General features: G+C 38.2%; 1 pseudogene across 1 annotated transcript; it reads right to left on the minus strand.

Moving 5' to 3' along the window:
- Nucleotides 1-863: 863 nt before the first annotated feature.
- LOC306670473 (proteasome activator complex subunit 3-like) lies at nucleotides 864-2,179 on the minus strand (annotated as a pseudogene). The gene has a single exon. The product of its transcript is annotated as a proteasome activator complex subunit 3-like (transcript).
- Between the last annotated feature and the right edge of the window lie 9,332 nt (nucleotides 2,180-11,511).

Consider the following 11,511-nt stretch of genomic DNA (forward strand, 5'->3'; position numbering starts at 1 on the left):
CATTGACTCCTAGTGGGAGAATAAAAGTTCCAGGGGCTGATGAGGGAGGGTTAACACAAAATCTAAAACAATAAGTGATATTGCCAGAGTATTCAAGAGAGGAACCAACTCTTCCTCTTCTATGATTTGGAGTTGCCCAGTATATTTCCAAACACACACACACACACACACACACACACACACACAAGGGTATATATGTGTCATATGTCATACATACTTACAAATGATTTTTCTGAAAACACCATATTATAAATAAGAGAACTATTTCCAAAATAGAAACCCCATAGGAACTGCAGCATCTGGACCTCACAGCTGCAGATATCCCCATCCCAATTTACAACTGACCTAGGAAAAGGCAAGCATGAGTTAGAGGACCAGTTTTTGCAATAACACCAAAAAAGGATCTGCTGGGCTGAGATTGTAGATCAATGCCTAGCACACCCAAGGCCCTGGTTCAATCCCCAGCACTGTGAAGAAACAAAAAAGGGGGGGGGTACTCAAATCCAGCAGAAGAGGACCTCCTCAATCCTTTCCCATCTCTTGGTACTATTCTAACTTACCCTGAGCATCAAGAGGCTACAACACTGGAGGAATGATAAGCCCAGGACTTCCACTGGGGCAGGTGATTACTAAGACAATTACCACCTCCCGAGAGGTGTGTGTGTGTGTGTGAGTGTAAGAGAGAGGAGGGGTGTGGGTAAATTAGGTAATGAAATAGGAATGCATGTGCATACATGACCATATATATATACATGCATATACATACGTATATGTGAAAACCTCTGGTTATAAAAACATCTGAAGGAGCTGGAGATTTGGCTGAAGGTGAAGGTGTTTCTTGCCATGAGCAGGTTGAGAAACTCCATGTCACCAACAGAGCAACCACGGCAGGAGAATCCAATGTCCTCCAGAGACAAGAGATGCTAGCTGTCAGTCATGCATAGAGGAGCTGGTTCCCTGGCCACCTTGAGGAAGTTCCTCAATTCATGGCTTCCATGAAGTCAAAGAGACAAAAATGAAGGGGCTGGAGTCTCAACATCCCCTTCAAGGGGACACCCCCAATCACCTAACTTTTGCCCCTTAGACCCTATCTCTTAAAGGTCCCACTTCCTCACAATAGCAGCAATGCTAGAGACCAATTCTTGAATACATAGGCCTATGGCACGTGATGTGTTCACTTCTCAGCTCTGATATAATGAGCCAAAGGATGATATATTCTTTCTCATCAATCTCTGTCACAATATATCTGATAGTCCTCCACATGGGAATATTTAGAAACCAGTATGACTCTTATAATATCTAGAAATCTAGCCCAGATAAGATGTAGCTTCACTCTCATCTGTTTTTAGTTCTCAGCTGTCTCTTCCTGAATGGGTGACCTTAAGTTGTTTCTATTTTCTATCCTGGGCATCAGGAGCCATACCCACATTTTCACTGTGTTATATTGCTTATCATCAGCTGAATCTCAGGTTTCACTTTTTCAACAGTGTCCACCAACAGCTGGTTGCCTGTTGGGACCCCACTGGGCATCACAAACACCTTGGTTCCTTGGAGGGTCTCTTCACACTGATTCCCAAGTGGAACCATTCAATTCATCCTAGCTATTGGTGAGAAGAGTGGGGTCAGGGGATGGGAGATGTGTGTCTGAGTGGATCTGAATTAGGTTGTAAATATTCATGATTGGTTCCTTCAAAAGGCTATCAAGTTCTAACAACTTTTTAGGGTAAAAATTTGCCACAAAATCTTCTGCCTCACTTGTGATCTGCTCCCTGAAACAGTCAAACTTGATCTTTACTTTGTGATCCATCTTCAGCAAGAAAGCCATGGAAGAGCCTCCCCAACCCTCTGCTGAAGACTAGCAGCACTGTGGGCTCTGCAGAGGGGTCCAGAGAACCTCAGCTGCCCTAGGACCTGGCCGCTCTCACTGACTCACTGCTCAGCTTGCTGGTTTTCTAACCCTTGCCGTCTGTCCTCCTGTCCTGTGGCAGCCTGCCGCCCCTCATTTTTTAAAAGCTACCATTGATTTATGTTTTCTATATTATTTCTATTCTTCTTCTACTTCCTTCAGGATTTATTTACTGGTGGTTTTTTTTTCCCCCTAATTTCTTTAGTTATTTAGTTTATTCTTTTCCAATGTATGTATTTAAAACTAAAATTTCCTTTCCATGAGCTTTAGCTACACACCATGATTTTTGATGGATCATCCTATTTTGAGTCCTTTGGGGTCACAAAGACACCCCACCACACACTGCTTTTAAGCATTTCTCTGTCTTTGTAGTTCAGCAGCTTTGTTGTGATGTACCTATGTGTGATTTTGCTTTTATTTACACTGCTTTGTGTTTCATAAAGCACTTTGAATCTATGGTTTGATGTCTTTAATCCTTTTGGGGGAAGTTATAAATCCATTTTCATTTCAAATACACTTCTGCCTTATTTTCTTTCTACTCCCTCCTCCAGGAAATCTAATTATCTAAATTTTAGACAGGTCCCACACTACCCCCTAAGAGTCTCATTCTATTTTATCTATTTTCCATCTTTAAAAAGAAATTTTCTTTGAACTACTTCCTGATTCAGTAATCTTCTCTTCTTCTGGGTCTAATCTGAGGGTAAATCCACCATTGAGTTTTCAATTTCATATTATTGTTAATTTGTTCAGTTATAGAATTTCTATTTAGTTCCCCTTTGAAATATCTTGAATATAGTCAGCATAGTTACTTTAAAACCTATTTGTTACTTCCATTTCCTGGGTCCCCTGTGGCCTCTTCCATTATGTACTGTTTCTCATAGATTTTGATTTTATCCTCTTACTGCTTTTTAATGGTGTGACAGATTTCATATATGTATGTTTATATTCATGATTTTACAATTAAATTTTGGCTTGTATCATCTTCCCTGATGGTTAAGAGCCCTAAATCTGGACTCAACTTAATCCAATATTAGAAGTGGAGATGTTTCAAACTAGTTGCAGTACCAACAAGGGTTTGCTTCATTTACAGTTAACTTCTACCCCTGGAGCAAACTTTTCAGGGTCCCAACTCAAAGCAGGAGGAGTCTATCACTTTTTACCTTTCTTGATAAGCCCTGGTCTCCAATATTTTGGGAGCACAATAGGACCTGAGGTGAATATATTATCATACAGGAAGAATTAAATTTGTTTCTTCTAAGACTCCGCTAGTACTGCTGACATGCGATCACTCTAGCCCATTCCAAGATCCCCAGCTAAATCTGGGAGTGTGTGGAGTCATTGCCTCAAGCCTTTTCATCCCTAAGGTTTGGTCTTCTTATTTTGGCCCTGGTGTTAGCTTTACAGCCAGGTTCTGCCTTTTGCCAGGGCTTGCTCCTCATTGTTCTGGTTTTACTTTACAGATTATATTTTGTGTTTTCTTTGTCATGTTTTGGGCTGCTGAAGATTTTCCTTTCTTCCTGTAGGCCCAGTAATCCAAGAAAAATTTCTTAAATATGGAATCCACATAGCATCTTCTTCCCAAATTTTCATTTTGGGAGTTGTTTTGAGAAAGATCACATTCTCAGAACATTTAACATACTGAAGTCAATTTTAGACCTAGAATACTTACGGAAAAAAAAACTATGAGTGAACAAAAGCACAGGCTTCCGCTAATGACAAATGCATGTTTTTGAAATGCTCTGCAAGATAAATAAAATCATCAATCCTCCCTCTTTTTTATTATGTTCTAGTCACTTTATTGATGACTAATAAACCTCAGATGAGTCAGTCACATAACATTAGATCCTCACATGGGGATCAGTAGGTAATCACAGCAGCCACTTATTTAAACCTCAAATCCTGGCAAAAAGAAAAGAAAAAAAGATTTGCGTAATGGTAGCCATCCAATGCTCCTATTCATAAGCCATAGAACTACCTATATATCTTACCATCTGACTCAACATGAATAGGAGTTTTCAGGTAGGTGTTGAGTGACTGTGAAAACCAGAAAACTAGTCTGAAGTCTATGGAACAAATTATGACTTCTTAAAGTTACAATGAAACATTTTGTTTCTTTTTAAAATTAAAACATATCCAGAGAAGTAGAATAAGTATGAAGAAAATTGGGAGGCACTCCAGTGTCCTAGCAGCACAGGTCAAAAAGGCTTCCTCCGCCTACTCATTCAGACTTTCATTATAGAAATAGAAAAGCTATGCTAAAAGATGGCGTAGGGCAGGGGTTAAGACTGCAAACTCCTATCAGACTGACCTGCAGGTTTAAATCCCAGTTCAGCTAGTTACCAGCAATGTGACTGGGTAAGTTCCTTAACTTCCCTGCTTTTCCCGTTTCTTGGTGAAATGACTTTAGTACTTTCCTTGTAAGTTTTGAAGCTTGACAGGTTTCTAAAACAGTAAGGATTCAGGAGATTTACCAAGTTATTTCTTTCTCACTCTATTTTTCTTTCACAGGAAGAATAAACATGTTCTGAGGGACAGTCCTCCAGTCAAGTTCCAAAATAGACCTCAGGGCTTACAAGAAGCACACCCTGGTCCTCAATCTATGCTTTGTGTCCACTGAGTAAAGCTAAAGCAGCCAACAGAAATAATGAAACACACACGGATGTTTAAGAAGCCTCGTCACAATCACCCGTGCTATTTTTAGTCATACAATTGAGGAACTGTCTTAAAATGATTAATTCTAATTCTGGCAGTATTAAACTTAAAAGAGTTATTGTTACTATTGGAGGAAATCATGAATTTCAGAAAGGAAAAAGAAGAGACAATGGCAATTTAAACAATCAATTAAAGCCTGGGGGTTGGGAGCAGAAGCAACCATAAAAGTAGGCTCTAAGAAATTTATACTGAAATGGTTAATATCTAAAATAATGAAAGCTTTAAGAAAGCATGCATCTGTTATAAGAAAACATACAAAACAGCAATTCAAATATCTAGCTACATATACCCTATTGTACCTAAAAGGACTAGTTGCTTAATTCATCATCACATTTGAAAGTTATTTGCTTATTTTTAATATTTAATATATTTTTAATTAAAATATAATATCCTAATGTAATCTTTAAGAAGAATTTACTGAGCATTTAACTATTAGAAAGTTCTGTGCTGGCTCAGCAAGTCCAAAACAGTGCAGGGCATGGTTTTTGTCCTGAAGGCAGACATTATAACAAGATTTTCACTGATTGTACAAAGCTGAGGGATCATACCGACATGTAAGACACAGCCCATATCAAGTGTATAAAAACTGAGAAGAGACATCTGAAAATATCAAGGTAAAAAGATTTATACCACATTGCTACTGGAAAGTGCAAACATCTTTCTTTTTTTTTTTTTCCTAATCCTTCCTAGCAAAAATAATAGATTACATGCATTGATTTCTGCCTAACATGTGGAACAGGTACTGTGTCAAATTCTTTAAATATCTTATTTAATGTTCATAATAACCCTATAAGGTCAGCACTTTTTACATTACATTTTCTAGATAAAAGGGATTAAGAGGTTGACTTGAGCTCATAAAGCTAGCAAGGAGCAGAACTAAATCCTGAACTTAGTCTAAACCAGGGAAAAGCACTTCACCACACATACTGCTTCCTAAGCGTCCAGGCATACTGTGCATTGAGCCCAGAAAAACACTCATCTCAGATAAACCAAAGTCAATACATGCTGTCACAATCTTTATATTCTCTTTTCTCTTCTGCCACAACATGGACCCACCATCTTTACTTAAAAGTTGCTTCAAAAGTCATTAGGCTCCTTTATTTTGAGAACCAAGTCTTAACTTGGTATACTTACCTGTTCTAAAATGTTCATGCAGTTCTTACAGTATAGCATTGCAAATACCATACATATACTAGTGAATCTCTGAAGCATCTGTGATCACCATTCTTACTCTGGTCAACTTAGTTATGACATCCAAAGCATGCGTATTACACTCCAACCATGTAGATAGCATAGATTCTGTAATGGGTGTAAGACATTTAGGAACATAGTCCCTGTTCTCAGCAAGTTTATAGTTCAGCTGCAGAGAGATATAAAACATATATAAAAGGTAAAAAATTCAAGAGTAATTCTACACAAGAGACTAAAACAAAGCTCATATCACACAGTATTGTGTGACTAGTTTGTTAGGATGTTATGGAGAAAAGAGGTCTGTACTTTTAAAAAATTTGAAGATACTAGATTATATTTATTAAAGCAGATTTATTTATTCAAGCACAATTCTCATGGTCTTTATGATGGCAATGTGCACTCTGAATCTCCAAGTGAGTTTCAGATTTTGCAACTGTTTTCCAAAATTGTTTTGAAAAGTGCTATGATCTGAATGCCCTTCCCTCAACTCCATGTTGAAATCAGCATGCTGAGGGTTGAAATCAGCCCCTAAATTGATAGCACAAGGATGCAAAGCCTTTTAAGATGGGGTTAGGTCATGAAGGCTCTGTTAATGGATGAATGCCCTTATAAAATAGGCCAAAGGGAACTCACTTGCTCCTACTTGCATGAGAAGACACAGGAATAGGTGCCTTTTTGTGAATCAGGAAATGAACCAAATGCTGAATCTGCTAGTGTCTTAATCTAGGACTTGTTGATAAACTACCCAGTCTAATGTATTTTATTATAGCAACTCCAACAGACTAAGAGAAAAAGAAACGTTTGTCTCATAAGATTGTATAGCTTCTGGTGGTGGGAGGGAGCTGCTTTTTACGGAAAAGTTTTAAAGAACTAGTCAGGTGGTATCATTAAATAAATAATGTGTGCAGTAACCTCCATACCCTAAATTCATGAACTATATTGCCCATGGCTTCCTTGCACAGGATTTGGGACACATATCCAGAATTCCAAACAAAGTGCTTCAGTTAGTCATTTCCAGTGGGATGTGAAAAAAATATTTTTGTCATTCCTCAATTCAGAGAGAATTACTTGTAGGAGTCGAAGGAGGAAGAAACCACTATAATCTGGAATTGATCAACTTGGAGGAAGAGGTAGATGTGAACTGAACTTTGAATGCATAAGAAATTCCTTCATTAATTGTGAAACTTTAACTTTTTTAACCTAGATGAAATTATTTGCTTACTTATTCTTTCTTTAATTTAGGTTTTCAGAAGGGGAAGTTCAGGGGGAAAAGAAACATAAGTAGATACATTGCAAAATATAATTAGGTTGGACAGAATTACTAAATATAGTAATTCATACATCAAAGAACTTGTGAGAAATACTAAGTAAGCACATCTGGTGTGACCTGAGCTTCTTTAGGCAGGCCTCTCCAGTATTTGCGTACTGGTAGGGTAATATTAATGGTCTTATCTCAAATTTCCTTTCTCACCTCCATATGAGACAGAAATTATGCAAAATCAGCAACCACATCCCTGCCAACTATCTTTATAGGTCCTGAAAGTGCATCTCCAAAGTTTTCACAACCTTCTCATCATTTTCAGACTGGTCCAATTTGCTACAAACATGGAGAGAAGTCAGAGTGATATTCATGCCAACAGTGCTATTTCTTGGTACTCCTCCAACTTCTAACATTTGAGTTGCCTATGTGGCATTGCCTCCCCTGTAATTGTCTCTGAGCTAAGGTCCCTCAACATTGGAAGAAGTGAGACCAGTGTTCCTCTCCCTACAATGTGTTAGCAATTATTTAGAACTGAGAAAGCATTGTCTTTCTGTTTTGTGTTCCTTGTGTCCCAAAGTCACTAATGAAAATATTTCCTTCAGTCTCTGTTTAGCACACCTTGTTGGAAGACAGTTCTCCATGAGTCAGTTACATTTCTGTACCTCTTGTAAGCAGAGTGGCAGGCTACTTCTGTCCTGGATTATCTCTTTAAGGATGTCTGCATGGCCCACAGCCTTACAAAATACAGGGTCTCCTCTGAAACAAAAGGCTGCTATGCTAACTGTCCTCTGGGGCAAATGTCAGGCAGACTTTCTAACGGCTATAGAAGCTTGATTCTGACTCCTCTTTTCCTGAAACATATTTCACTGCATTTATGGGCTTCACCTAGCCCTTTTTGCATCTTTCTGGGGGAATTTGAGCAAGAGATTCAAAGCAAACTTTCAGGCTAGTATGCCATGGGTAATAAAGTCCTTTGTCTCTGACCTAAGACTCTTGTGTATTCCACCAGCACCTATGAAATTGTGTCAGCCTAACCTGTTAACTTGCAAGTAGAGGAAGACCTCAGACCTTTCCTAGTTGTTAACACACTCCTCACTACATAATTCAGATATAAGTTCCTGGGAAAGGACCACTATCTAAGACAGACACTGTGCTGTCTGGGTTACTCTTCTTAGGGCCCCTAACCAGCCTAGGTTGGGTGTGGGTATCAGGGCCTGGACATTTCTGTTCAGTAGAAGATGCAATCTCATGAATAACCCTTACTCCAGAGCCCTCTATTGGGTTGACTGAGACTTCGTCAGATCTATAGGCTTTCTCTACCCAATACAATTTCTCTGCCTTTTATCTTTCACAAGTGTTACTTCCAATAAACTGTACTCCCAACTTTGTCTCAGTGTCTACTTCACAAAGAATCCAACAGATATGACTGTGTCTAGACACACACATTAAAACAAAACTTTCTTTTCTATGAATCAGTTTATATACATTAACATTTCCTAAACTCACGCAGGTTTTCCAAACATGTCCAGATGTATTAAATCCCAGCTTAGACCCAAATCGAAACTTCTACTGGATTAAAATGGATAATATAACTTTGCATACTAAAAATAATTATGTTAGGATACATTGTGTTCATGAAACACTGGTTTAAGATAAGGATTAACATGTATAATGCATTTATGTAAGAAGAGAAAAATAGTTTTAAATTTAGGTGTTTATAGCAAATTAATAAGTATTGTATTTCAAATGTAAGATACCATTAGTAGCAAGTATGCTTTCTTTTTTAAGTATTATTAAGAAAAGTGTGATTAAAGGGGCTAAGGATGTAGCTCAATGACAGAGTGCTTGCCTAGCATGCAAAGTCCTGGGTTCAATCCCCAGTACCACTAAAAACAGAAAAAAGACAAGAGTCATTGATTCATTTATGGGTATACTACTAAGATGCCATCAATGATAAGACAAATTCCAATTTCATTAAAATATTAACATATTAAAATGTAAAAATGTAGACAACAGAATCAATGAAATTCAGTGTTAGATGACCTTGGACTCTTCCTGAACTCAGATCACCTGTACATTTTGAACAACTTAAGCACACATTAATAAATGAGAAGTCCAACTCTTGAATGATTTTTCTTTTCATGTGATAATTCATTAAATAGGCAATATTTAATTTAAATTGTTAATAACCAAATATTGAATAATAAGTGTTATTTTTTAAAAGCTCCAAAACTTAATAAATATAAAAGTGGGTTTGCACTATGAAAGTAGTGTAGAAAACACTTTTTTTTAGTTGTCAATGGACCTTTATTTTAGTCATTTATTTATTTATATGCAGTGCTGAGAAAAAAAAAGGTAAAGGTGAGGTCACCAGTAACGAACTGATTTCTTTTTCCCACCTTTTCTATTCATCCATCTTGGAAAGCAAAATGCTGGGTTACTAAATTCACTGAGTGAATAAAGAATATTCACTCTATGACACAGCACACGAGAGGCATTTATTAAACATTATCAGGTGGACCAGGTATTCTGAAATATTTCTCATGCACATTTTCTCATTTTATTCAATCTCCTTAATTGCTCTGTGAAGTACTATCATTTCTATATCACAGATGAAGAAACAAGGCCATAGACATTTTTAAGAAACTGATAGAAGCACCCATACCTGATAATCTCAGGTTGGTCCTTATAATGCACTCTTTAAAGGGGCAGGTCAGTATGGTTTTTCATAGGTATACAACAGAAGGAGGGGATTAAAAAGTGTGCAGTCAAATCTAATTTATAACCCTGCACCTAAAATAAAAATTTCTAACTAATAGGCTTCTCCAAATGAGTCCACACTAAATAAGCTTTACTCTCGGCTTCTCCAAAGCCAGAGGCAGAATAATATTATACAGGTTTGTAATGATTACAAATGAGCCTATTTTGCTGGGTGTATAAGAAAGTAATAAATTTTGCTGTTTTCCCCTCTCTCACTTTCTTCAACAATTTAAAGAAACAGACAGTAAATTAGAAATAAAAATATCACCTTTATGAAGGGTGTGGCAAACATAGTCTACCCCAACCTTTTGAATTCAATTGAATTACCAAATTTCAGTCCCGCTCCTGCTCTGACTTGGGCCAGCTAATGGTATGGAGGTCAGAATGAAGAGTGCACTTGGCAGGCAAATAAATCCCACAGACAAAGGAAAGGAGGAAGGGGATGGGATATGCACACTCAGTTCCCCATTCCAGACTCACCAATAAGCAAAGGTTCACTTCCTCCTCTGTTAGGATGGAGAGAGAGCAGAGGTAACATGCTAGCTCTTGTCCCTCCTGTGGAACCCTGGAGTGTCAGAAAGGAGGTGATCCACCATACCCTCCCTCTCCTGTACACATACTTATGCATAGTCATGTTCGAACTGTGATATTCTCCATTCTCTGCCTTTGGGACATGTTGAGCCTCAATCTGTAGGGAATAAGAAACGAAATGACATACTCCTGCTGTGAGTAAGTCAAGCTTTCAAAAGGGAAAAACTACATTGCCATTTTAATTAAATGCATAAAATAAACAAATATATGTATAAGATATGTAAATTATACAGAGGAAAAAGAAAATACCCACCAGCAACTCAGGATTAATTGAATCAATAGCCAATGGTTCTAATTAATCTCAGAATAAAGTCAAGCCACGAGCTGACTCAGTGCACCAGAGTGATGACTCAGCAGGCAGAGAGCCCACCTGTGTGCAGGTAAGAAGAGGAAGGAGTAGGCCTGAAATGGGGTGAGGGAAAGAAGCAGTTTGTGTTTGATTATAACAGGGATTCACACTGCAAATGCAAGAACAGAAAGTGAAAGTCAAAAATTAAAAATAGTTGTCCCAGAAAGCTTCCCCTTCCCTCCCCACTCTGGGAAGTGAGGCTCAGGGATGGGGTGAGAAGGGCAGCCTGGAGAAGCCAGAGTGAAAAGTCCAGCTCCCCGCTACTACAGGGGATTCAGGTCTAGGAGTCAACTGCTTATATTTGGAATCACTATTACTGAGTTCTATTTCTAAGGGCTATCCAAATTTCATCATAAAGTATTGAATGTCGTTTCTTAGTTCCTTAGCAATAAAATCAAGATATTTAATTTTGCAGCTATAGCTTTTATAAAAAATTTTTGCCATGTTCCCATCTGATCCGCAGAAATGTCTGGACTGGCCACTAACATCCATCCCCGTCACATGAAGAACTCCTGCCCTGGGTTTATGTCATTTCTCCTGTCTCCAGTTTGAAATGAGGCACAAAACTCTATAAGACATTTATTTAAAAGCTAGTGACCAGTGGCTTGTACCATGCTAGGAACAGTGTAGAATAGACAAAACAGGGCCCCTGACTCCATGGTGTGTGCAGCCTGGAAGAGTCTCCTCACAGTCATCTGTCCAGATCTCTTGCCTGGAAACATTCCTGAGCCACTGCATTCC

This window comes from Sciurus vulgaris (genome assembly GCF_902686455.1).
Source record: "Sciurus vulgaris genome assembly, chromosome: 10".
In the NCBI taxonomy this organism is placed as follows: Eukaryota; Metazoa; Chordata; class Mammalia; order Rodentia; family Sciuridae; genus Sciurus; species Sciurus vulgaris.